Genomic DNA, 26,427 nt, shown 5'->3' on the forward strand with positions numbered 1-26,427 from the left:
GCAGCTCTAGGTTGTTCCCGGCTCTACGGTGTTGCCCGTCGCTGCCCGCCGGTGGGTTTCTGACGACAACACATTCTCATGCCCCCCTGGTTTTGGCAATGATAATTTCAAAACCACTCTGTTTTTCCTTCGAAGGGTCATGTCATGGCAGAGCAGAGCCGTTGCAGTATCCGTCATCATTATGCCCTGTCTTCTCAGCTTCTCTGCAAAATTCGATAGCTCTGGCGTCATCTCCTCGGAAACTGCAATGGCATTAAATTTCCACCAGGCTTCTCATTATTTAACTGTGCCGATCGATTAGCCCTTTTCATCACCTTCCTCTGTTCCAGCCATCGGCAACAAAAAACCCCCTTCTCTCTCAGCCATGTCTTCTTCCTCCTCCTCTTTCGTCTCTCTCCAATCCTTCTCCTCAAGCGGGCCGGAGTGGAACTCCGATCACGCGCCAGAGAGCAACCTGCCTCTGACCGATGGGGAAGAAGACCTCAAGTTCCTCATCGATGGGGAGCTGATGAGCGAAAGTGAAGACGACCTCCATCCTTGGGCGAAACCCACCTCCCCCAACGGGAAGGGGGAAGAAGTCAAGGAAGAAGAAGAAAAAGAGGAGGGCGGCCCCTCTTCCTCCGCTAAGCTTCGCCGGCCAAGCGATTCCGCGCTTGGGCGGACAGCGAAGACGATGATGATGACGAGGAGGAAGAGGAGGAGGATGAATCCTCCTCCTCCATCGGGTATCCGCCGACCAAGCGCTTCCGCTCCTGGGCGGACAGCGAGGATGATGATGATGACGAGGAGGACGAGGCTCCGGCCAAGGGCTGGGGCAGCAGCGACGAGGAGCTTCCTGGGAGCAGCGCCGACGACATCGACGGTGGTGATGACGAGGACAGCGACGACTAGTAGAATAGGACTAGTAGTAGCAGTGCACTAGGCACCAGATCCCTCTTTTGAGAGCCATCGGCTCTTTCCTGTAAAGCCGCTCCTTTGAATTAATGAAAATTGTTCTTTCAATTAATCCAATTTCATTCCTTCCGCCTGTCATGCCAAGACCGATAGCAATGTATCGGATTTCTTTTCTTTTGGACGCCCGTGAAGCCGGACTCTCATGTCGATTAGCCCGTCGGTCAAGCACTTCTCAATTTCAGGCTGCGATTTGATATCTGACCATAATTCTTCGCAATCCCTTAGCCGATGACTACTCATCGGCTATTTTGAGAATCCAGTCCCTTTCCTTCTCTTGCAGCGACAGGACGGTCCAAAACCTGTAAAAGCCGACGGCCTCCTTTCCCGATTCCTCTCCATAGCTTCAGTAGTCTTCTTTTGCAACACCTTACTATTTCAGAGAAGATCACAATGCAGGGCCAGTCGATGCGACTCCAATCGGCTCCTAAATCAGAGCATCTACCAAGTTAACTGCCCCCCGAGCCTTAATCAAGGCGAGAATACAGGCGAGGATGCACAGGTCGCTGATCAGCTTTCTTCTACTGAACGTCGATGTTGATGTAAACTTTGAGCATATAGCCAGTAGGTCTTGGTCTTGTGTAACTGTACTAGAGTCGATGGCTGCGCATCGGCTTCGCTTCTTGCGCAAATTTTTTTTTTATTTGGCCGATTTTTCTTAATCGGCCCCCAATGTTTCACTGCACGCATGTTTACACACGTTTATCTGCACATGTTCATCTGACTGTATGCCCCCCGAGCCGAATCTGCCAAATGACTGCAGATATCGGCTTCTATGGTTAGCCAGGGCACTGCACTTGCACGTCGGCTCCGTAAGGATTCGTGCTGACTTTCATCTGCCGACGTGGCCGCTGCCCAGTGGATCGAAGCTGAACACAAGCAGAACACGTGGTGAAGATAATTTTGGCCGATTGCTGGAATCGGCCTCCATATCCATTGGAGCGCTGACTGAAGGTTCTGTAATGTTCCTTCATAATTTATGGGGCCGATCACAAGGATCAGCCTCGCCCCGTTTGCTCATTGGTTTAATCTTGCTACTCGGTCAGGCTGGTGGATAAAACCAGCCCAACCTCTGACTTGATGCGCTCGCTGTCGTCCACCTTGAGTGCATCGTAGAATCGTGGAGCACTAAGCTCCGTCGGAAGGACGAGCACCATGTTTGTGCCAGCCGATGTTTCATCACCGGCTTTCCTTTGCTTGGGGCGCCACTCCATTTTCCGTGGACGACCCTCTTCATCCAGGGTCCGCTGAACTTTCGCAGCCAGATCAGGTCGTGCCTTCCTTAAAGTATGCAGGTATAACCTTTCGGCCTCCTCCAGGCTGCGCAATCGCTGAACCCTGCGCTTTTGTGAACGGCTGAGTCCATCAGGGCACCACCTTGGCCGGTGGTACCTGTCTTCTTCTTCTTCTTGTCCCTCGTCTTCGGAATCCTCGAGATCTGCCCACCGAGGGGACTCAGCACGTTTGCTTTGTGGCGGGAGAGGCCCTAAGCGCTCGAACACGGACACGTTGGCTGCCTCCTTCTTCTTCGGTTGCATTCCAGGCAATTGCCGATTGTGGGCAATCGGCTCATTCCTGAATCCCAGCAGTGTCCGAAGAAGGGCAGTCCCGGTGCCGGCGTTGTCATCTTGCTCCCTTGATTTTTCCGTGGCACGGCGCTCGTGCTCCTCCTCATCGCGATCGTGCCGACGATGTCTTCTGGCTTCTCTAGCCAGACGATCTCTCTCGTCATCATCGGTGGATCGTCGGCGTTGGTCATACTGACTCACATACTTGTTGAGGAGGTGATCAGAGAGGGGTCGCTGATATCTCATGTTCTTCACTTCTCCCTCTGTGACGTAGCGCTTGCCATCATGACGGAGCCGATCGCGTGGAGCGGCCTCTTCTGTGTCCTTGCTACGAGAGCAGCTGCCCTCGTCTCCATCTTTGCCAGAGTGGTTCCCAGGTCCTACCATGTTGATGCTGAACGAGGATCCTGGCTGGCAACCTTCAGGGTAAGTGCATTCCACCATGTTAACGGCGGGGAAGGGCTGGGTATCGACCTTCATGGCATACTGGTTGAAAATTAGACGCCCTTTTTCTATCGCCGCTTGGATGTGCTGACGCCATACCCTGCAGTCGTTGGTGGCATGGGAGAGCGAGTTGTGCCATTTGCAGTATGGCTTTCCGTTCAGCTCTTGCACCGTGGGGAATTTGAGACCTTCAGGAATCGTCAACTGTTTCTCCTTGAGCAGGAGGTCGAAGATTTGCTCAGTCTTGGTCACGTCAAAATCAAACCCCGGGCGGGCCTGGTGGCTTTACCCATTTGCAGGACACGGGGTTCCTCCCCGAGTCCATTCAGCCACTTGCTACCTCTTGGTCTCCCGCAGGAACTTCGTCTTCCTCGCATCGACCAGGACTACGCACGCTTGAACTTGTCTTGGTACAGGTCCGGGTGGCGCTGTTCATATGCTCGACAGTTTCGAACCATGTGCGCCAATGAGGGATAATCTGCTGGGAGGCCATGTCCTTGAGCTGTGTTGCAAGGCTCGCTACGCCAACTCGATCGCTTCTTTTTCAGCTATACGAACCGAATAACATCGGTTCCTAAGATTCTGAAGCGCTGGATGTATTCGTCACTGGTTCTCCGCGCTTCGACGTGAGTTGTGCTAGATCGGCAATGCCGGACTCGAAGCCTCCGAATGGTACTGCATATGGAACTGCTCTTCCAATCGCTTCCAAGTCCGGATGGAGTCCGGTGGCAAAGAGGTGTACCATCCGAAAGCCGATCCCGTGAGGGACTCGTGAGAAGAGCCTCACGCGTAGTTGATCCGACACCGAAGCCGGTCCTAGTTGCGCCAAATATCGGCCCACGTGCTCGATGGAGCTGGAACCATCCGATCCACCGAATTTGGAGAAATCGGGAGCCGATATTTAGGTGGCAGCGGGATCATCTCGTAGTCGTCGAGGTACGGCTTGGAATAGCCGATTGCCCTCCTTTTCGGCACCATGCCGAACTGGTCTCTCAGTATGGTACTGATCTGATCCGCTGTGCTGGCTGCAGGAGTTGAACTCTGAAGATTCGCCGAGGTGGCGTACTTAGCCAGCCATGTTTGCTTTTCCAGTTCTGAGCCAACTGCAGGAGCTGAGCTCTGGAGGTTCGTCGGGGTGGCGTACTTAGTTAGCCACGTCTGCTTCTCAAGCTCTGTCGCTGACGTCCCTCCTGTTTTCCCAGAAGTCCCTGATGTTGTGGCCTGGTTTGTGAGTGCCCAGTTGCCACAATCTGGCACATACGTGCACGTGTACCCATGAGGGATCTCCTTAGGCGCCTCGGGCAAGAACTGGTAGTCACTAGGGTCACCACCAATCTTGTAGACGACGAATGCCGGTGTAGCCGGCACTTCTGGTGCTGCCAACACATATGGCAGCGGTGGACGGGACTGGAGTGGCAACTCTCCTTGATGCGTCCCGAGAGCTGGTCCTGACGGCGAGTGCTGGTGCCTCATGATTTCTGGATCACGCGAAGAGCGACACGCTCCAACGTGTTGACCGGGTTCTCGAGTGACGGTGTAGCGAGTGAGCCACCAAGTAGTTGATCTCCGCCGCGGGGACACAGTGCGTTCCTCCGACGGGGCAGAGAGGTCTATCCCATCGAGTGCACCTTGCGGTGAGAACCCATTCCATCTGATGCCATGTGAACGGGTTCTCTGAAAAGAGCCGATGAGGTCGGCTTCGAGGGTGACCTTGATCTCGTCATACCTCTTCTTAAGCTCGTCGGGCAGCTCCTCGTAGGTGACTGGCGTGCCGTCCGCCATCTCAGATGTAGATGGCGATATGGTTGATGTAGAAGCTTGTCCCACCGGGCGTGCCAGAATGTGTTGTCGTCAGAAACCCACCGGCGGGCAGCGACGGGCAACACCGTAGAGCCGGGAACAACCTAGAGCTGCGGCTGGCTGAGGTCCCTCCGAGCGATGGCCCGCAAAGCCTTCCCGGTCACACGTCCGATGCTGATTGCAAGGGCGTGCCACCTGACCTATACCTGGTCGGGAAGGTGATGGAGATGCCTCGCTTAGTTTCTGCATGGCATACACGTAAACATTAAATACGAGCCTCGATCGGCTCTCGGGTTATCCCGTGAATCGGCTCGTGGAGCCGATCCACCCATGATTCGTACAAGGTGCACGAATATATGGTGGTCCTGCTTGATCAAGATAAAGCTAATTAGATCTACGACGATTTAGGGTTTTCACCGCATAATCGGATCATCCTACTCCGGAGTTGGGCCTCGCGGCCACGCACGGTGATCGTAAGCCGATCCTAAACAAGGCCTAAAAACCAACACGAAGTTGATCCCCGAACATCCTGTTTAGGACTAGCGAACGACACCCTACGTGCCGCTGGATCCTCCCCCTTTGTAAGGCCTAACTATTGCAGATATTAAACTAATCCTTGTAGAACAAGGAGCAACCGTAACGGATCAGATCTACTAAATAATGATCAAGCGGGTGCCGCCCCCACACCTAAGATAGGTGTGAGGGCGGCTAGACATGCAAGGGTTGCACTACGATAGCATGTTACGCGAAGAACTATGCTAACCCTAACACATCTATGATAACTACGTTGCTCGCCATCAACAAGGCTTCAGGTACGAGCAACGCATGAACAACGTGGAGCTTGTGCTGCCTAGATCGCAAGATGCGATCTAGGCAGCATGTCGCTTACCGGTAGAAACCCTCGAGACGAAGGAGTTGGCGATGCGCCGAGATTGATTTGTTTGATTGAACGTTGGTTGTTGTTTATTCCATAAACCCTAGATACATATTTATAGTCCAGGGGACTTTCTAACGTGGGAATAATCCCCACCGTGCATGATACAAACTCTAACTTTTAATCTAAGATACAATCTACCATAATTAAAGATACACGGGCAATCCAGCCCAAGCTCCTCGTGCAAGGCCGCTTCAGAGATCTTCCACGTGTAATCTTCCAAGCCCATCTCTCTTACGGCCCACCTCCTGATTTGACCAAAATCTGGTGATAACACAATCATAGCCTACGCCAAGTACTACACGATGCACACACTGTCACCATTACACCGTGCAGGAGGAATAAACTACTTTAATAACATCACTAGAGTAGCACACAGATATATTGTGATACAAAACACATTGCAATCATAAAGAGATATAAATAAGCACTTCACTATGCCATTCATAACAGTGAATAAGTATTCAATATAGCCTAAGAGACCCACACGGTGCACACACTGTCACCTTTACACACGTGGGACAAGGAGTCTCCGGAGATCACATAAGTAAAATCCACTTGACTAGCATAATGACATCTAGATTACAAGCATCATCATATGAATCTCAATCATGTAAGGCAGCTCATGAGATTATTGTATTGAAGTACATAGGAGAGAGATGAACCACATAGCTACCGGTACAGCCCCGAGCCTCGATGGAGAACTACTCCCTCCTCATGGGAGACAGCAGCGTTGATGAAGATGGCGGTGGTGTCGATGGAGAAGCCTTCCGGGGGCACTTCCCTGTCCCGGCGGCGTGCCGGAACAGAGACTCCTGTCCCCCAGATCTTGGCTTCGCGATGGCGGCGGCTCTGGAAGGTTTTCTCTGGTTTCGTCGAACGTGGTAGGGTTTTCGCGACGGAGACTTTAAGTAGGCGGAAGGGCAAGGTCAGAAAGGGGTCTGGGGCCACCAGACACTAGGGCGGCGCACCCCCCTCCTGGGCCGCGCCGCCACCATGTGTGGGCCCCCTGTGGCCCCTCTCTGGCGGCTCTCGGGTGTTCTGGAAGCTCCCGGGGATTCTAAGATGCTGGGCGTTGATTTCGTCAAATTCCGAGAATATTTCCTTACTAGGATTTCTGAAACCAAAAAACAGCAGAAAACAGCAACTGGCCCTTCGGCATCTCGTCAATAGGTTAGTTCCTGAAAACGCATAAATATGACATAAAGTATGCATAAAACATGTAGATATCATCAATAATGTGGCATGGAACATAAGAAATTATCGATACGTCGGAGACGTATCAGATGCTCAGGGGATGCCGGGGGCGGCATCATCTACACCCCGACCCCCAGTGGCGCCACATGTTGAGGTGGCGGAGGGGGGAGCTGCTTCGGCTACGGCGTCCCCCTCTATGGCTCCTTCGGCGTTGTTGGGGGCTGCTACAGCAACCGCCCCCCCCCCCCCGCTACAGGTGGGGCGGAGGTGGTGGAGGGGGGCTGCTACGTCGCCCATGCCCCCTCCAGCTACTCCGTCTGCTGTTGCTGCTACGGCTTTGGTGGCGGAGGCGAGGAGGTAGGGCGCTATGGCGGTGGTGGGGGGCTGCTACACCGCCCTTGCCCTTCTACTATGGCTATGGCTCCGACGTTGGTGTTGACGGGGCTGGAGTCGGGGGCTTCCTCCCTAGGGCCGACCCCGGCGCCCTGTCCTTCTGCACCGACGGCCACTTCTTCTTCACTGTTTTTGGCTTCGACACCTTCCTCATCTGTTGCGCCTACGACACCTCCCGCGTCGCCTTCACCGCGTGATGTGGGGTCGGACGCTCTGCCACCGCTCACACCTATGTTGTCGAGTGATCGCCATGGTGGGTATGTCACTCCGGTCAGGTGGAGTGGGAGGTTTGGCATGGATACAGATGGTGGGACGGTCACAGATGAGGACTCCATGCAGAAGGCGATGCGTCGTAAAGCGGCGCAAAATCTTGATTATGCTGGTATGATGTCTTCTCATAAATCTAAATTTTTTCTTTTGTTTTCATCACCTGATATTTCTTCTAAGCTTAATAGTTTAGGTGTGAGTCTAGGTAGTACCGATAAAGAGATAGCTGTTTCAACTAGAGTCTTGAAGCACATGGAATTTGATCGTCTTACGGTTATTCCAAAAGCTTCGACCATGTTGGATTCCACCTATTTAGATGAGGAGGCAGCGATTTCCACATTAGATGGTCAGCTTCTTTCTCACCTAGTTGGTGAAGTGTCGGAGGTGGGTTTGGATGATGACGACCTTTACTCTTTATATGAGCTAAATGCTTCTCGTCAGAAATCCAAATCCTCCTCTAACAAGAAACCGCAGAAACGCTCAAAAATTTCCAAATCTCCAATGTTTCCAATGAATGGATGTTTTCTGCTGTTTTTGGTTTCAGAAATCCTACAAAGGAAATATTCTCGGAATTGGACGAAATCAACGCCCAGGGTCCTATTTTTACACGAAGCTTCCAGAAGACCGGAGGGGAGACGAAGTGGGGCCACGGGGCGCCGCCACACTAGGGCGGCGCGGCCAGCATAGGGCCCACGCGGCCCTGCTGTGTGGGGCCCCCGTGACGCCCTTTGACCTGCCCTTCCGCCTACTTAAAGCCTCCGTCGCGAAACCCCCAGCACCGAGAGCCACGATACGGAAAACCTTATCGAGACGCCGCCGCCGCCAATCCCATCTCGGGGGATTCGAGGAGATCGCCTCCGGCACCCTGCCGGAGAGGGAAATCATCTCCCGGAGGACTCTTCACCGCCATGGTCGCCTCCGGAGTGATGAGTGAGTAGTTCACCCCTGGACTATGGGTCCATAGCGAGTAGCTAGATGGTCGTCTTCTCCTTATGTGTTTCATTGTTGGATCTTGTGAGCTGCCTAACATGATCAAGATCATCTATCCGTAATGCTATATGTTGTGTTTGTCGGGATCCGATGGATAGAGAATACTATGTTATGTTGATTATCAATCTATTACCTATGTGTTGTTTATGATCTTGCATGCTCTCCGTTATTAGTAGAGGCTCTGGCCAAGTTTTTACTCTTAACTCCAAGAGGGAGTATTTATGATCGATAGTGGGTTCATGCCTCCATTAAATCTGGGACAGTGACAGAAAGTTCTAAGGTTGTGGATGTGCTGTTGCCACTAGGGATAAAACATTGATGCTATGTCCGAGGATGTAGTTATTGATTACATTACGCACCATACTTAATGCAATTGTCTGTTGTTTGCAACTTAATACTGGAAGGGGTTCGGATGATAACTCTGAAGGTGGACTTTTTAGGCATAGATGCATGCTGGATAGCGGTCTATGTACTTTGTCGTAATGCCCAATTAAATCTCACTATACTTATCATATCATGTATGTGCATTGTCATGCTCTCTCTATTTGTCAATTGCCCGACTCGTAATTTGTTCACCCAACATGCTATTTATCTTATGGGAGAGACACCTCTAGTGAACTGTGGACCCCGGTCTATTCTTTTACATTAAATACAATCTACTGCAATACTTGTTCTACTGTTTTCTGCAAACAATCATCATCCACACCTTACGGTTAATCCTTTGTTACAACAAGCCGGTGAGATTGACAACCTCATTGTTTCGTTGGGGCAAAGTACTTTGGTTGTGTTGTGCAGGTTCCACGTTGGCGCCGGAATCCCTGGTGTTGCGCCACACTATACTTCGCCGCCATCATCCTTCAACGTGCTTCTTGGCTCCTCCTGGTTCGATAAACCTTGGTTTCTTTCTGAGGGAAAACTTGCTACTGTCTGCATCACACCTTCCTCTTGGGGTTCCCAACGGACGTGTGTTAATTGCACGCATCAGTGATATGAGGATCACATGTGTTCACGGAGTGTTAATGCTTTGCTCCGGTGCTCTATTAAAAGGAGTACCTTAATTTCCAGTAGATTTCCTAGAGGCCCGGCTGCCACCGGCTGGTAGGACAAAAAATGTTGTGCAAGTTTCTCATTGCGAGCACGTACGACTATATATGGAACACATGCCTATAATTGTTTAGTACTTGGATACTGTTTTATTACTATCTGCAAATGCCCTACCTTGATTGTTACATGAGTTCTCTTATCCATGCAGCGCCCGTTCATCCATCCCTGTGCCTACAGTATTTTAATCCTGCTGTTTACTATAATCACTACTGTTATCTTTGTTGTTCGACTGCTTATATTTCACTACTGCTACTGCTATAAAACTGTTGCTACTGATAAACTCTTGCGAGCAAGTCTGTTTCCAGGTGCAGCTGAATTGACAACTCCGCTGTTAAGGCTTACAAATATTCTTTGGCTCCCCTTGTGTCGAATCAATAAATTGGGTTTTACTTCCCTCGAAGACTGTTGCGATCCCCTATACTTGTGGGTCATCACAAGTAAACATGTAGCAGAACTTGTTGGAAACGGTGTTTCAATGCTTAGAAACAAGGCCTAGGGATCATACTTTCACTAGTGGACACTCTCAACATTGCAATCATAATTGAATATAAATATAAGCACTTCACTATGCTATTCTAAATTACTCTCTGGCGGGATAACGAACACTAATTCACCGTGTAGGGCTGCCAAAGCAAACCTTAAAGATGTATTCCCAAGTACTAATAAACACCCCACGTCCGTCACTGTGAGCATTCATAGGAGGTACTAACACACCAAAATTTCATAGAGACATCCAACTCAAATCATAACCCGGTGAACAAGTATTATGTGAAATATAGCCTAAGAGACCCACACGGTGCACACACTGTCACCTTTACACACGTGGGACAAGGAGTCTCCGGAGATCACATAAGTAAAATCCACTTGAATAGCATAAAGACATCTAGATTACAAAGCTCATCATATGGATCTCAATCATGCAAAGCAGCTCATGAGATCATTGTTTTGAAGTACATGGGAGAGAGATTAACCACATAGCTACCGGTAGAGCCCTTAGCCTCGGGGGAGAACTACTCCCTCCTCATCATGGGAGACAGCAGCGGTGATGAAGATGGCGGTGGTGTCGATGGAGATGGCTTCCGGGGGCAATTCCCCGTCCCGACGGCGTGCCGGGACAGAGACTTCTGTCCCCCGAACTTGGCTTCGCGATGGCGGCGGCTGCGTAACTTTTCTCGTCTCGTGGCTTATCTTTTTAGGGTTTTCGCGGCGGAGGGACTTTATAGGCGAAGGGGCGATGTCGGTGGAGTCCCGAGGTGGGCTCCCCACCAGGTGGCACGGCCAGGGGGTGGCCCGCGCCCCCCTATGGTGTGGGCTCCTCGTGGCCCCCCTTCGTCTCTCGTTCGGACTCCGTGAAGCCCCTGGAAAAATAGGAACGTGGCCTTTTGTTTCGTCCAATTCCGAGAATATTTCCTGTGTAAGATTTCTGAAACCAAAAATAGCAGAAAACAGGAACTGGCGCTTCGGCATCTTGTTAATAGGTTAGTGCCGGAAAATGCATATAAACATCATAAAGTATGAACAAAACATGTAGGTATTGTCATAAAACTAGCATGGAACATCAGAAATTATAGATACGTTTGAGACGTATCAAGCATCCCCAAGCTTAGTTCCTACTCGCCCTCGAGTACGTAAACGATAACAAGGATAATTTCTGAAGTGACATGCTGCTATCATAATTTTGATCAATACTATTGTAAAGCATATGAAGTGAATGAAGTGATTCAAAGCAATGGTAAAGATAATGACTAAACAACTGAATCATATAGCAAAGACTTTTCATGAACAGTACTTTCAAGACAAGTATCAATAAGTCTTGCATAAGAGTTAACTCATAAAGCAATAGATTCTTAATAGAAGGTTTTGAAGCACCACAAAGGAAGATTTAAGTTTCAGCAGTTGCTTTCAACTTGTAACATGTATATCTCAAGAATAGTTGTCAACATAAAGCAATATAACAAGTGCAATAAGTAAACATGTAAGAATCAATGCACACAGTTGACACAAGTGTTTGCTTCTAAGATAGAAAGAAGTAGGTAAACTGACTCAACATAAAGTAAAAGAATGGCCCTTCGCAGAGGAAGCATGGATTACTATTTTTGTGCTAGAGCTTTTATTTTGAAAACATAGAAACAATTTTGTCAACGGTAGTAATAATTCATATGTGTTATGTATAAGACATCCTATAAGTTGCAAGCCTCATGCATAGAATACCAATAGTGCTCGCACCTTGTCCTAATTAGCTTGGATTTACATGGATTATCATTGCATAACATATGTTTCAACCAACTGTCACAAAGGGGTACCTCTATGCCGCCTGTACAAAGGTCCAAGGAGATAGATCGCATTTGATTTCTCGTTTTTGATAGATCTCAACTAAGGACATCCATACCGGGACAACATAGAAAACAGATAATGGACTCCTCTTTAATGCATAAGCATTCAACAACGAATAATATTCTCATAAGAGATTGAGGATTAGTGTCCAAACTGAAACTTCCACCATGATTCATGGCTTTAGTTAGCGGCCCAATGTTCTTCTCTAACAATATGCATACTCAAACCATTTGATCATGATAAATCGCCCTTACTTGGACAAGACGAACATGCATAGCAACTCACATGATATTCAACAAAGGTGTAATAGTTGATGGCGTCCCCAGAAACATGGTAACCGCTCAACAAGCAACTTATAAGAAATAAGATACATAGCGACATATTCAATACCACAATAGTTTTTAAGCTATTTTCCCATGAGCTATATATTGCAAAGACAAGGAATGAAATTTTAAAGGTAGCACTCAAGTAATTTACTTTGGAATGGCAGAGAAATACAACATGGTAGGTAGGTATGGTGGACACAAATGGCATAGGTTTTGGCTCAAGGATTTGGATGCACGAGAAGAATTCCCTCTCAGTACAAGGCTTTGGCTAGCAAGGTTATTTGAAGCAAACACAAGTATGAACCGGTACAGCAAAACTTACATAAGAACATATTGCAAGCATTATAAGACTCTACATTGTCTTCCTTGTTGTTCAAACACTTCACCAGAAAATATCTAGACTTTAGAGAGACCAATCATGCAAACCAAACTTCAACAAGCTCTATGGTAGTTCTTCGTTATTAGGTGCAAAGTACATGATGCAAGAGCTTAAACATGATCTATTTGAGCACAACAATTTCCAAGTATCAAATTATTCAAGACAATATACCAATTACCACATGAAGCATTTTCTGTTTCCAACCAAATAACAATGAACGAAGCAGTTTCAACCTTCGCCATGAACATTAAAAGTAAAGCTAAGAACACCAGTGTTCATATGAAACAGCGGAGCGTGTCTTTCTCCCACACAAAGAATGCTAGGATCCGATTTTATTCAAACAAAAACAAAAATAAAAGCAAACAGATGCTCCAAGTAAAGCACATAAGATGTGACGGAATAAAAATATAGTTTCACTAGAGGTGACCTGATAAGTTGTTGATGAAGAAGGGGATGCCTTGGGCATCCCCAAGCTTAGATGCTTGAGTCTTCTTGAAATATGCAGGGATGAACCACGGGGCATCCCCAAGCTTAGACTTTTCACTCTTCTTGATCATAGTATATCATCCTCCTCTCTTGACCCTTGAAAACTTCCTCCACACCAAACTCCAAACAAACTCATTAGAGGGTTAGTGCATAATCAAAAATTCACATGTTCAGAGGTGACATAATCATTCTTAACACTTCTGGACATTACCCAACGCTACTGAAAGTTAATGGAACAAAGAAATCCATTCAACATAGCAAAAGAGGCAATGTGAAATAAAAGGAAGAATCTGTCAAAACAGAACAGTCCGTAAAGACGAATTTTTTAGAGGCACTTAACAGGCTCAGATGAAAAAACTCAAAACTAATGAAAGTTGCGTACATATCTGAGGATCACGCATGAAAATTTGCAGAATTTTACGAGTTTCCTACAGAGAGATCTACTCAAATTCGTGACAGGTATAAATCTGTTTCTGCGCAGAAATCCAAATCTAGTATCAACTTTCTATTAGAGACTTTACTTGGCACAATAATGCAATAAAATAAAGATAAGGAGAGGTTGCTACAGTAGTAACAACTTCCAAGACGCAACAAAATAGTAGCAAAATAAAAACATGGGTTATCTCCCAGGAAGTGCTTTCTTTATAGCCATTAAGATGGGCTCAGTAATTTTAATGATGCTCTCGCAAGAAATAAGAGTTGAAGCAAAACAGAGCATCAAAAGCAAATAAGAAACACTTTTAAGTCTAACCCACTTCCTATGAAAAGGAATCTTGTAAATAAACAAGTCATGTAAGCATAATGCAACAAGCATAGAAAGGCAACACAAGCGCAACTTCAAGATTCTCAACATAAAGAGGGGAAACTTAATATTATTAAGATGCATATAACCATGTTTCCCTCTCTCATAATAACTTTCAGTAGCATCATGAACAAACTCAACAATATAACTATCACATGAAACATTCTTATCATGAGCTACATGCATAAAATTATTACTCTCCACATAAGCATAGTCATTACTATTAATTGTTGTGGGAGCAAATTCAATAAAATAGCTATCATTATTATTCTCATCACCATAATCATCATATATAGGAGGCATATTGTAATCATAATTAATTTTCTCCTCAATAGTAGGTGGACTGAAAATATGATAGTCATCATTGTAATCATCATATTTAGGAGGTAAAGTATCATCAAAGTAAATTTTCTCCTCCATGCTTGGGGGACTAAAAATATCATGCTCATCAAAACCAGCTTCCCCAAGCTTAGAATTTTCCATAGCATTAGCAACAATGGTGTTCAAAGCATTCATACTAATAACATTCCATTAGCATGCATATAAAGTTCCATAGGTTTTTTAATTTTCTCTTCAAACACCTCATGTCCTAACTCAAGATAAATGCTATAAAGATCTCTAATATTTTTGTTGTTTTCCATTAAGCCTAACTAGTGAAAATAAAAACAAGAAACAAAAAGATATAATTGCAGGATCTAAAGGAAATAGCTTCGAGCACTCACACACCGGCAACGAGTGCTAGGAAATAGCTTAGTAGTCGGAGGATGTGAATACCTTTTACCTTACCTCCCCGGCAACGGCGCCGGAAAATAGCTTGATGTCTACGTGTGCTTCTATTCTTGTAGACAGTGTTGGGCCTCCAAGAGCGAGAGGTTTGTAGAACAGACAGCAAGTTTCCCTTAAGTGAATCACCCAAGGTTTATCGAACTCAGGGAGGTAGAGGTCAAAGATATCCCTCTCAAGCAACCCTGCAATTAAGATACAAGAAGTCTCTTGTGTCTCCAACACACCTAATACACTTGTCAGATGTATAAGTGCACTAGTTCGGCGAAGAGATAGTGAAATACAAGTAATATGGATGATTGTAAGTAGCAATTGCAATCTGAAATAAATATGGCAGCAAGTAAACATGTAGCAGAACTTGTTGGAAACGGTGCTTCAATGCTTAGAAACAAGACCTAGGGATCATACTTTCACTAGTGGACACTCTCAACATTGCAATCATAATTGAATATAAATATAAGCACTTCACTATGCTATTCTGAATTACTCTCTGGCGGGATAACGAACACTAATTCACCGTGTAGGGCTGCAAAAGCAAACCTTAAAGATGTATTCCCAAGTACTAATAAACACCCCACGCTGTCACTGTGAGCATTCATAGGAGGTACTAACACACTAAAATTTCATAGAGATATCCAACTCAAATCATAACCCAGTGTACAAGTATTCTGTGAAATATAGCCTAAGAGACCCACACGGTGCACACACTGTCACCTTTACACACGTGGGACAAGGAGTCTCCGGAGATCACATAAGTAAAATCCACTTGAATAGCATAACGATATCTAGATTACAAAACTCATCATATGGATCTCAATCATGCAAAGCAGCTCATGAGATCATTGTATTGAAGTACATGGGAGAGAGATTAACCACATAGCTACCGGTAGAGCCCTTAGCCTCGGGGGAGAACTACTCCCTCCTCATCATGGGAGACAGCAGCGGCGATGAAGATGGCGGTGGTGTCGATGGAGATGGCTTCCGGGGGCAATTCCCCGTCCCGGCGGCGTGCCGGAACAGAGACTTCTGTCCCCGAACTTGGCTTCGCGATGGCGGCGGCTGCGTAACTTTTCCCGTCTCGTGGCTTATCTTTTTAGGGTTTTCGCGATGGAGGAACTTTATAGGCGAAGGGGCGATGTCGGTGGAGTCCCGAGGTGGGCTCCCCACCAGGTAGCGCGGCCAGGGGGTGGCCCGCGCCCCCCTATGGTGTGGGCTCCTCGTGGCCCCCCTTCGTCTCTCCTTCGGACTCCGTGAAGCCCCTGGAAAAATAGGAACGTGGCCTTTTGTTTCGTCCAATTCCGAGAATATTTCCTGTGTAAGATATCTGAAACCAAAAACAGCAGAAAACAGGAACTGTCGCTTCGGCATCTTGTTAATAGGTCAGTGCCGGAAAATGCATATAAACATCATAAAGTATGAACAAAACATGTAGGTATTATCATAAAACTAGCATAGAACATCAGAAATTATAGATACGTTTGAGACGTATCAGTCGCTATAGCTATGTAGAAATGACAAGATTTTCAATAATATTTCTTTCTCCTTTTTGCAGGTCGTATACCGGTGCACAGTTACGCTCTGCTCTTGGGTGCCGCTGCAGTGGGTGGAGCATCGAGATCTCTTTACGGAAGTATCTTCACGGTTGGAGGATACGACGAGGGATATTTTCTCCCAACATGGGTGGCAGCGTGAACTACGGCTGGATCCACAAAGCTAGTCTTTTATTTATCTTCCATGAACTTTGTTTTGTCTTCGAATATCAGTGTGGTTTTGTAACAGATATTTGTGTGGCTATGTGCATCCTAGCTATGCAGAGGTCGGGTCTATTGCTTTAAGTAATAAAGTGCCCATTTTTGAAAAAATTACTCACAGGAATCACAGGGAAATTAGAATATATTTGGATCTAGCCCGATTCACCCAGGGCCGGCTCTACACTTTTCGGGGCCCTTGGGCGAAGTCGACAAAAAGGCCCCTTAATGATAATATATACCTAGGCATAATTAGATATGTTGATATATATGTTCCTACTTTCACTTGCAAAAGCATATATACCCCTTAAGCAATGTCATTTTGCGATAGAAAGAATAAAATATTTAGCCAAATGTAGCAAGTATTCCGTACTAGCTTGCTGAAAAAAAATACTTGTTCGAAGCATCTCTGTGCGATTCAATAAACTGATTTGCTTGCTTTCTTATCTTCTTTTTTCGCAGCACCGGGTAATTGATTTGGCATCGTAACACCTATAATGTTTAGGGAATTTACATGGAATTATAGCCTTACAAATTACAATGCTAATTGAGAGATTAAATCACAGACTAGATGAAGGATTAGATTAGGGATTAAGTTATGGACTTACACAGAGGCATAGGTTATCAGGGACGTGCCGGCATGAAGTCACTTCGAGTCGTTAGGAGAAGACGATCGCAGGGGGGACTAGCCGATCGATGGAGCACATCAGGTCCGGGAGCAGCGCCGATCAATAGAGGCAATCGAGGGAGGAATACAAGTCGACGAACAGACGAAAAGATGAAGACGAACGGATGAGGCCGCCTAGACGAGGTGTGCGTGCTTGGACCGACTGGACGTGGTCTAAGTCGACCCATCGTTTTATAAGGACCGATCGCCGCTCGCCAGGCCCTACAGATCGTCCGTGGTTTCCTAATGCTGATCTTATGTCATTTTCTTTAGCCCATGGTTAATTAGAAGTTAGCAGGCTTAGCAGGGGTAAAGGGAAAAATTATATCCTGGGCCCCTCCCTTGTTTGGGCCCTAGGCGGCCGCCCATGCTGGCCATGGGTCAGGGTCGGCCCTGGATCCACCCAACCACCCCCGAGCTAGTAAGATGCTATGGTTATTAAAAGGAATGAGGTTTTATTTGCAGACAATGTTAGGAAATCCTTATCAGTACTAAAGGAAGTGTGAGGTACTGAAACTAAATATAGAAAATTCGGTAAATGGTCGCCGAGTTGGGAAGGTCATATAAAATTGTAGAGATTGTTTTCGGAAACACATATTTTGTACAATCTTTGCTGGGAGATAAATTGCCGAAAGCTCCCAATGGAAGATACATGCGGCAAGAAGTTTGAAGACATTATGGCCGATACATTGGCCCTAAGAAAGAAATTGGTTGATATGTTACTTGAATTATCGCCCTAAGAAAATTTGGCTGATGTGTTCTTTGTACATTGCCCTGAGAAATTATAGGACCGGTGAGGTGATCCACATCGGCCTAACGTACAGTCATAGTGTTTTTAATAAATGCAATATTGCACAAAAAACAGGAGGGCATGTGTTGAATACATAATTTAGCTACTAGATATTTATAGGCCTTGCAACAGGAAAATTTTACAGTGTAGAAACTATATAGGACATGTCCTGACCAGACCCAGGGATATTTCAAGCTACATGTTGCTAATGAAGATAAGTTCTAGCATATTTCGGATGCCAACTGAAGGAATTTTGCAAATCCCATGAAGACCACCAGAAGGTTTCAACAGGAAAACTTACATGCATGGATGTACGATCACTAATTACTAGTTGGATTAGCATCATGGCCGCAGTATTTCATTCCTACACGCAAGTAGTCTAATTACAGTGGTCTGGTTCGGAGAAACGGTTCAGCCCTCACGTCGTCCGCTCCAGGGCGACTCGAGGGCGACTAGGGTTTCTGCCGCTAGCCTCCTCTCCCACCCTCCCCTCGCCTCACCGCTACCCGAGGAGGTCGCTGGGCAAAGCCCGGGTCGTCTCCGGTGAAGGTGGCGGTGAGGATCTGCCGCCCTACTGCTCTGGTGGGGGGTTTTCGGAAGCCGAGGCGGCGACCTCGGGAGGAGAGGCGGCGTCGACTAGGTCGGCTAGTGGAGTCCGTGGATGCTTGCCGTCATTCTCGGCTGCAGGGGCAGCGAGGTGGCGGAGGGTGGCGGTCGTGGCGTGGTGGCTGCTCCGGCACTATCCTCGTCAGATCTGAAGGTCAGCCTCATTTTCCCCTCTTTTTTGCTTTCTCCCCCACCCAGATCCGGTCGCCGATGTCCTTGGGGTGCTGGCTCCGGTGGTGGTGGGGTGCTGGTGGTGCGAGATCAGGACCGGGAGAAATCCCTGGCCGGCTGGCCTCACCTGGCGGTGGCGACGCTCTCGGGCGCCGAGCTCCCTCTTGAGGCACCATTGCGATCCTGATCTCCCCACCCTGGCCCTTGTTCCCGGGTGAAAACCCAAAATCAGTCGGATTGGGCAGCGGCGGCGCCATGGGCGTCGCTTCCTCCTTGCAGGCGTTGCCTGGGGGTTGCCTGGGGAACGCATGTGGCTGGTTGAGAGCCTTGAAGGTGGGTAGGTGGCTGGTGGTGGTGTTCCAAGTGGTGCCGACTCCGGCGAGTCGACGGGTCCGTGGCCGTCTCCCTGTGGGGTGTTCTCTGCCCTGCCTTGTGCTGTTGTTCGCGGGCGGGGTCGGCGCCCTCGATCCTGGGCGGGAGGGGAAAATGGTTCCCCTCCCCTGCAACAGTACTGCCCGCGGGTGTGGAGGGACTGAGCTTTAGCGCCGCTGTCGGTTCCTGCTCGCCCTCGCCGTCCTAGTTGGTGTCTCGCTCCTTCTTCAGCGACTGCGACTCCGGCTTACGCTCCTCGGAGGTGGCAGTTCATGTTTGTCTTGGTGTGTTGGCTTCGGTGAGGTAGCCCTGGTTTCTGCCATTAGGTGTGGGCAGTACCCTCCACAACTCGGGGTGAGCGCTTCCGGCGCCTGACGGTGGGCGTCCTTCGAGCCAGGAAGAGAGGGAAGGGTCCCTCTTCGGCGTCGGACAAGGATGGTTCTACCTCTTCCCCAACCTGCAGGCATGTTGGTCTTTCCTCGAGGCGGCCGTCAGCTCCTTCGACGCTGCATTGCCTACTCCATGGGGTCTTTGCGTGGAGGACTTCGACTTCGATAAGTTGTTCTTTTTTTCCTATTCTTGCACTTGTGCTGTTTTGTGGTCTTGTAAGCTGATTTCAGCATTCTTGTATCAGACTCTGGCCGACTGTGACTTTATTAATTTAAAGCTGGGCACTTTAGTGCCTTTTATCTAAAAAACTAGTGGTCAGGTTCTTAGAGCATCACTAGTAGAACCCCTAAAATATGAACCCTTAAAATCAATTTGAGGGTCGAGAAAAATGACTTTTGAGGGTTCTGCTATATGGGTTGGGTTTGAGGTCACTGATCTTCGCCGTCTGTTTTCGACCCTCGAAAGCACAACATCTTTAAACAAACTTGCAAATGATTATAAATGATGCATGATTTATAGTTTTACATCACATAGTCATTATTTATTCCTTCTCCTCGGCACCACCACCAAAAAGTTGAAACTCGGCACCACCACGACCATCAAGCATCGGTCGAGTTCTTCACACTTCCATCGCCACCACCACTCATCGGAGACTCACCTCGGAAAGTAGAGGACGCACCACCACCACGCAGTAGCCGCTTCCTCTCCACGATGTCCGCATTGGTTTGATTCCACCACATCAATTGGTCTTCATCCATGTCTTTTCTTGACATCATCATGTGCTCTTTATCCTCGGCCATGAGCTCCTTCCATGATTTGGCTTCTTTGATCTTGATCATACTCTTCTCCAAGTTGGCCTTGCGCTTGGCATCTTCTCGCTGAGCTTCCAATTATGCAAGCTTCACATCTTTCTTCTTCTCGGTGATAATGAGCTTTGTCTCCAATGTCTTTATTGTCAATGTCTCATTTGGCTTAATCTTCTGTTCAATCTTCTTCCTCAACCTTGATGCCTCGGGTTCCATCTTCAACCTTTCATTTTCCTTCTTGTTTCCCTCGGGCTTGGCATGGTTCCTTCCTTCTTTGTCACTATCATCCATTTTAAGCATATTTGGTTTCTTCAATGCAGTTTCTTCATCCCTTAGCTTCCACTTGTCAAGATTTTGAAGCAATGCCCAACAATGTTTAAATGGGAAGGATTTACCCTTGGAATGCAAGTCGACATATGTCTCCTAACATATCATAAGCATATCATAATCAACAAATGAACATGATAGGGAAATGAGATGTTAAATGTACTCACATAATCACTCTCAACGCAGCCACTAGGTGGTTGCGACCTCACTTGGTTCATAGCCGCACTCCAACGAGCACAAGCGGATTTCATCAACTTCCACCAGCCTTGAAGTGATCGGTACGAACAAGAGATCAATGTGCCAATTTTGGGTTTGAGCTTGCAATACTTGTTTTCAATGTGTTGCCAATAGCGTTTCCCGGTTTGATCCGTGCTTGTGACCGCATCCAACCCCACCTATGACCAAGCACGAACCAAAAGGACATCTTCTACCTCGGTGTAGTTCACCGACCGGATTGGGATCCTTCGAGCACCCGCAGATTCGAACAATTTCTCATTGACCTCAGTCACATCATCATCGTCCGCCTCCTCATCATCGTCCCCCATCTCCTCTTCACCATGGAACTCAAACGAACCGAGGGGAGGAGCCCCAATGTTCACCTCCGCCTCGTTAAGCAAGCCCAAGTACGAAGTGGTGGCTGGTGGGCCCCGACATTTCGTCGAACATGTTGTGGGTGCCCGCGACGTTGGGAGCCCGAGGCGCGGAGACGACGGGCGGAGTACAATGATTCGCTGTCCAAGATCTCCCCCCCCCCCCTCTCCCTACATTTTCTATTTTTTAATCTTTTGAACCTCTCTATACAAAGACTTTTCTCGCCAAAGATTCAAGTAAAACATACTCACCTGGAAAAAATAAAACGTACGTACGTGGAGTGACTTCGCGGAGTGGTGGTCGCTGGTGGTGCGGACCACCCCTCGCCAGCTGCGCAAGGGCACTTCGTCGGTGATCATGCTTACGGCGTGGTGGATTTGGAAGCACCGGAACGCGGTGGTCTTTGACAACATGCGTCCTTCGGTGCCATCCTTGTTCAACGACATCGTGGCCGAGGCGCGGCAATGGGCGGACGCGGGAGCCCGGGGTGTGCGCCAGCTACTCCCCTAGATTAGTTTCTTTTTCTTGGGTTGAGTTGTACGGCGTGTTGGGTCTGTCCTCAGACTTGTACATAAACTCTTCTTTATTTATCAATGCATCGAAACGCAAGGCTTTTACGTTTTCGCGAAAAAAAATAAAACGTACGTACTACTTAAAAAAACAAGGAAAACACACTAGCAACTGATGTCGCAACAACCTCAATCCGAGTAGCTAGGCTCTTTGCCTTCAGATCCATCGCTTTTCTCGCGGTCGACGCTGGTACGATGGATGGACGTTCCTGCCAGCTGGTGTGGTGCAAATCCAACCACCGATGGACCCGTCGCTTCCGACCATGCCCTCGTGCAAGCTAGTACCAACTTCTTCCTCTCATCGATCCTACGTACCAAAGCCAACTAGCTCGAGCTAGCTAGCTATAGACAGATCCTGACTCGTTTGGCCTCCTTCAGTTGCCTATATTCTACCATCCCCAGTGTAGAAATCACTCCTAAATCAAGGCTAAACTTCATAGGAAATCAAGAGAAGGTTTGGGTACGAGCAAGGTTTGCTGGTGGAGAACTGAAGAACTCTCATGTTCTCTCCTTTCTTCTTAATCCCCTCTGACATGACTATATTATTATATGGCACACACACACTATACACCCAGGATTCCTCTCCTTAATCGTCACACACTTGTATATATTTCAGCTAATCTAACACATCATATCATGTCACATCATACGTAAACAATAACACATCATCATGAGTAACATAATCATGAAGCGAGCATGACTAATTAATTATTCATAGTATCAAACGAATGCAAGCATCACGCAGTATGTGCAATGCATACATATATGCCAAGCTAACGCCTCTGTGTCTGTTTGTTGCCAGCAACTTAGACATGCACGACACCACCACAATTTTTTTTGTGAAAATCGTTACCCCCTCTGATTTATAATACATCGACATTTATTATGGATGGCGAGAGTAGTAATGATTAAGAACTTTTTTGACAAATGAAATATATTAAAAGATATCAATTACATCCATAGTCTGCAACAATGAAATGTCATAAAGACATTACAGATGAACCCTAATACAAAAAGAAGAAGAAAATGGAAATAAAATATCCCGCTACGGTGATCAAAATCTTGCGGCTACAACACAAACTACTGCCAAGACAGCACTCAGTGTTCGCGCTTTTGAAACAATGTCTTCAATTAATAAAGTTATTGTTAGGCAAATCAATTAAGGTTAGATCTTGGATTTTTACCTTGAAAGATAAAAATTTGTACTCCTCATTTTCTGCCGCCCCTACTTGCTAATGCCGTTGGTGCAAGTTAAGAAACACCAAGCAAAGTCGTCATCGCCTCACAGTCCGTCATTATTGACCTCAGACCTCAGCCGCCATGAATTCTTCGCCTCCGTTTTTTCCATGGAAATCGAAACTTGAGGAACCGATCAAATAAAAGACCAACACAACACATAAAACTTACACCGCATGAATGGCAAGTTAACCAAGGCTGTTGTCGCTTTGTCTTTGCTTTACTTTTATCCTTCGGTCGGAGAAGGCTCACACACTGCCACATGCAGTAAAACTTAAACTATCATAGTGGAATCAATCAAGAGATGATGAAGCAAATACTCCCTCAGTAAAAATCAAACTTATGTGAGCATGCATCATCAACACAGATCATCATGTCGTTTATGGATTGCTCGATCTTTGCTTCCCGGCCCACGCAACATTCCCCTTTCACTTTTGCTGCAAATCTTTTCGAAATCCCTTTTCCAAGCCCGGCAACCACCTGCACCTTCACTGCAGATTGAGTGAAAGAAAGGCACCCTGCACCTAAAAAGATGAGTGTTCTCCATCACTCACGTCTGCCCATGACCCCCACCCGCAGCTAGCTATCCAGCATCCTCCATCCAATTGATCCAAACCACATGCACCTACCTAATTATTAATTCACTCATGATCAGATCGTCATGTCAACATCGTCCTCATTTCCTTACTCTTTAGTCTCTTCTAGTAAGTACATACCGCTAATAATTATTTATGCCAGTGACGACGTTTAATTATCAACCTCATTGTAAACGGATATTACTGAAGTAGTTTTCGGATGAGCAAACTCATATAGGAGAAACTAGACATATCTTGTTGATATACATACACATAAATGTAAATGCCAAAAGAAAAATATATATCGTTTACGAGTATTGCCGGGATGACCACAACGTTGTTGTCGTCATTTGTGCGGTCGTTCATGTGCTAGATGACGTAGTCCGTACGCCGGGGAACAAGTGATCGACGACCGATCGTGTGGTGGATGTAGCCCAACATATGCAAAAAAAAAAAAAAAAAATCACGCCAAAATACCTTCGCAATTTTTTTTTAATAAAAACCCGCTGCAATCTTCAAGGGACTTGATTCTGAAAGCTTGTTCTCCCAGACGTTGTGCACGTGGTCTAGGTGAGATTTCTATTTGAAAGAAGTCCAGTTTATCCCCTCAAACTTGTCTCAAATTAAGTTTAGTTTGCAACCCTGAACTCTAATTTGGTCAAATTTCAACCTCAAACTTTGAAAACCGTTCAGAATACATCCCTTTTTCACTGGTTTTATTGCCACGTCTACTGGTTTTTTCCATGTACGCAAAATCTACGTCTTAGTCAAAACATACCAGTACTTAGCTCCTTGTATATGCACGCAGAAGAAAAATAAAAGAGTCTTTTGTCCCTCACGAGAAACCTAGCAACCTCTAGCGCGGTCAGGGGTGCCATCGGCCGACTGCCCAGGACGCCCACCCACAACCCCTTCCTAGGCCACTACTAGCCACTAGTAGCAAACTCATCGGTTGTGTTTGCAGGTTCTTGGTTAACACAGGAAGAGATAGAGCCACAGTAGAGGTCCATTGTATGCATGCATGTAGTAAAATACATGTGAGGTCTCAATAGCCAATACATGTACGGGTATGTTGAGTTAAAATACAGGAAAAAACCGCTTGATGTGTCAATAAAACCGGCATAAACATGTGAAGCAGTGAAAGGGGTGTATTACAAACAGTTTTTGGAGTATAAGGGTGAAACTTGAACCAAATAAGAGTCGAGGGTTGTAAAATGAACTTTAGGATAAGTTTAGGGGGGTAAATTGAACTTTTCTCTTTCTATTTTGTAAAAAGAACTTGCCAAAGTACATAAAGTTGTGTTGTTTCTCATGCTTTTTTCTCTCCTTAAGCTTTCACCTTAATTGCCTAGAGTGTATATAGCGAACACAACTGCCACGCGTTTGAAGAATTCCCTGGAGACACCAGAGGACGCGTCATGCTGGCGCGAACATTTCATGGAAACGTGACATACAAACTCTCTCGCTTATTGGCACTTACACATTGAGCATAAGTGGTGCACCAAGCAAAAAATAATAATTAGTCTTCCAGCAAAACACCCTCGAACTAGAACTGGATCCACATGACGCCGCCCACGAGCGTCGTGAACCAAGTGAGCGTGCACGAGTGTTTCTGCTCTCTATTCGGATGCCACAAATTCTAGTACCAATTGTCGATATTGACGGGGAACAAGTTCACACCTACTCAAAAGCAGCATGCGACTAAATTCCATGTACATGCCATACAAATAAAATGTGCTTTTAAGGTTTTCCAGGATGTTAAAGATTACATGGACCGTTACACAAAAGATTAAATGGACCATGAGCTATAGAAGATTAGAACCTGACTACAAAACCCATCGATCTATTTAGAAACAACCTTGAAAGTCGCCCATGGAGTGGAAGTCACGACGATTACAAACAAAGTGATCACTGGAAGAGAGTTACTGGGAAGCATGCATTATTGTCAATCAATTACTGAATGCATGCATGCGTGCATGGAGGGTTAGCTCATCATCATTATTGTCTAAGCTTTAGCGCTGTAAACAAAACTTACAAGAAAACAGCACAGAACTTATCTCTCTGCACGTTATGATCGATCAGAGAGGTTCTGCATGAAAATCTCAGCTAGCAAATAGAAATTCTCCCTGGGCTCATCACGTACGCTACGATCCATCATATCATAGCTGCTGCATGAAATTCACAGCAAGCCAGCTGATCAGCGACAGTGAAAACAAAGCAAAGAAACATTCTGACGCAGCAGAGCTTAGCTTTACTGTTGTCAGAGCTAGCTCCTGCTGCTGCCACTGTGATCGATGTACGCAGTGACAAGATGTGGAGTGAGTGGTCGAGCTTTCTTTCATGATTAGTACAGTGAGACAACTGAGTGAGTGTGTGCGTGCTGCCGCAAGAATGTACAGTGCGGTGGTTTCCGAATTAGGCAACATCACTGTACAATTATTCGACTCTAGATATGGAAGGCAGATCGATGATCCGTCAATGTCCATCTACATGTACACGCTGCTGATACCTCGTGTACATATACATGCTATGGCAGTAGTACTCTCTGTTTGTTTGGCTGGATGTATGCAAAATTGTTTATACACGCATGGAGCAAAGCAAACGATCCGAGCTACTCTACGACAAGTATATTCTTGTGCCATGCTTCGTTAGTTAAGATCCACGTACCAGAATCTAGCTAGGCATGAGATCGATCGATCATCGATGCATGACTCACCTGAAACCTCCAGATCCATCGAATTCTGCCGCCGCCAGTCGATCCAAGACGCGCGCGGCCGGAGAGAAATTGTGGCATGAAGGAAGGAAGGAAGATCCTATTCGA

This window comes from Lolium rigidum, chromosome 6 (genome assembly GCF_022539505.1).
Source record: "Lolium rigidum isolate FL_2022 chromosome 6, APGP_CSIRO_Lrig_0.1, whole genome shotgun sequence".
NCBI lineage: Eukaryota > Viridiplantae > Streptophyta > Magnoliopsida > Poales > Poaceae > Lolium > Lolium rigidum.